Below are 2,526 nucleotides of genomic sequence, written 5' to 3'. Positions count from 1 at the left end.
TCCTCTCCTCTCCTCTCCTCTCCTCTCCTCTCCTTCCTTTTCTTTTCTTGTTTTGCTAATGTTTTTGTTTATTTCTGTCACCTTCATACATGTAATTAATGTGTTTTGTTCATATTCATGCCCTTAATGTTCCCTCTTCCTCCCTCTCCCACTCCAGTAGATGCTTTCTTCTTTCCCAACTAATCCTCCCTCTTCCACTCACATGTGTGTTATGTAGATTTGTGTGTGTGCATATGTATGTGTGTTGAGAGACAGACAGAAAGACAGACACACATACACACACACACATACACACACACACACACAGAGAGAGAGAGAGAGAGAGAGAGAGAGAGAGAGAGAGAGAGAGAGAGATTGATTGTATGTAGGTAGCCATGGCTGCAGTGTATCTATAATTTTAAAGGACATGCTATATTCTAAAGACAGAATTTTGTAAATTTTTCTTCCCTATTTTCAGGTTCTTGAAATCTTTTGGTGCCCTATTCCTGAGCCTTGGAAAAGGTGATATTAATGTTCAATTTAGAGATAAGGACATAGTAGCCGCCTATTCTTAAAACTTTGATGATTTATGAGTCCCTTCATTAATCATTACCTTCTGCAAATGGAAGAATTTTATTTTGAAATTCATGTTATAAATGGTGTGTTTTATATAGAAACTTATTGCCATGTCCACTCCAGTGAAGTCTGCTTGACAGGCCGAGAAGCCTGGAAGCACTCGAAAGGCAAAGAGTTTCAAGGAAACTCAGCTTCCTGGAACCTTGACATTCTCATAACCTGTATACTCAAAGCCTATCCCCACGTTAGTATGGTGTATGCTCTCTTTCAGTATTATAAGTGCCTTTAAAGACTGAATTTTTATCATAGGTGAACCTCCACTAGTGTTCCAATGTTCTAGAAAATCCTTGAAGCCAACAAGCTTGGAATTCAGTAGAAATTCAGTGAGAAGGTTACCTATTCATTAACATTCAAATGTTCTTCTAGTAGAGACAGGTGAAACTAATTAGGCATTACAAAGAACAGAGCTAGGGCTGAGGACAGAAGCCAGTCTCACACAAACAAGGTCAATACACACTGGCCTAGCGAATTGGCAGGTTTAACAAAGACTAGCTTTATACCTGCCTGGTCCCCACCATCTTTTGATGTACACAATCCTTTGTCTTGTGTCACTGTAACACTATGGATGTGTCCCACCTGTCTTTTCTTGTTTGTTCTTCTGTATAAAAAGTTTAATGCTCGATTTAGACAAATACACTTAGATTCAACACACTCTCTCATGTTGGGTCTGTGTGTCAATCCCCATCTGAATCCATGCCCATCTGTCCGAGACTCTGATCCGCATGGATTGAGGAGGGCCCACTGAGCCCTGGTTTGTGGCAGCTTATTGAGCCAAAATAAACATATTTTCAATTATAACAGCAAAATGAAAATCAAATAAAGTGAACAGGAATAATTTCTTTATTGTGCCAAACTTTATGTGGCAAGATTAATTTTATTAGTGAATTTAAACTTATAGAACTAAAGAGAATTTTTTTCTCAATGAAATTAGATATTTTCATTGTGTGTGTGTGTGTATCAGATTGTTTCATGAGTGTAGTTATTCTCATGTGACCAAAAGTTTAAAACATTTAAATATAAACATGGTTCATGACATGGATTAAGCTCATGTTTTTAAAGAACAGAATCACTTGGAGACAGTTGATACACCTGAGTACCATCTGACAAATTCTCTAAAGCTTTTCACCTTCACTTTGTCATTACTATGTGTGAGTACTTTTTGTTTATTTTTTTTTTACATTTTACACAAATATACAACTGTTCAATAGAATATAATCTATTACTATTTTTTAATTTAGTGGTTTCTAAGACAGAATCTCACTTTCTAGCCCTGAATGGCCTAAAACTCTATATAGAACAGCATTACCTCAAATCCATAGAGATCCACCTGCCTCAGCACCCCACGTTGTTAGAGTAAAGGCCTTGGACAACATACCTAGCCTTCTAGTATTTTTCAATCTACACTAAAGTATGAGTTCTTCAAATACCACATTGTACATCTCCCTTATCACCACAAGAAAAATTGCACTAAGAGACATCTAGTATTTTATTGAAATGGATACAAGTAGCTACAGAAGTTTCATTCTGTTGCAAAAGTCATTCATGTTTCATAGCAGATATGGAATGGGAAAATTGTATATTTATACTATTATATGAGGATTGAACATTGAATAGTGTACACACACTTTGCAAAGATGTTTATTATGGGTTAAAAATAGTACAATTCATAATATCAAATTATTACTTTAGAGGTATGAAAGGCATGATCAAGTCAGATAACCAAATTCTGTCTGTGGTCTCAGCTGTGGAAATAATTACTTAGCGAAAATAATTCTCAAATGACCTCCCTATCCAGGTAGATGCTATTCCCTTGGTTGATGTTAATATTATCAGTGTGAAATACAGAGAGGTATATGTACAACTCGCCTCTGTGATCATATCAGTAGGGCATGGCTATTTCACACAAGCTTT

Source organism: Mus pahari, chromosome 1 (assembly GCF_900095145.1).
Source record: "Mus pahari chromosome 1, PAHARI_EIJ_v1.1, whole genome shotgun sequence".
Lineage (NCBI taxonomy): Eukaryota > Metazoa > Chordata > Mammalia > Rodentia > Muridae > Mus > Mus pahari.
The sequence above is the reverse complement of the archived record's forward strand: the minus strand, read 5'-3'. Positions refer to the sequence as shown.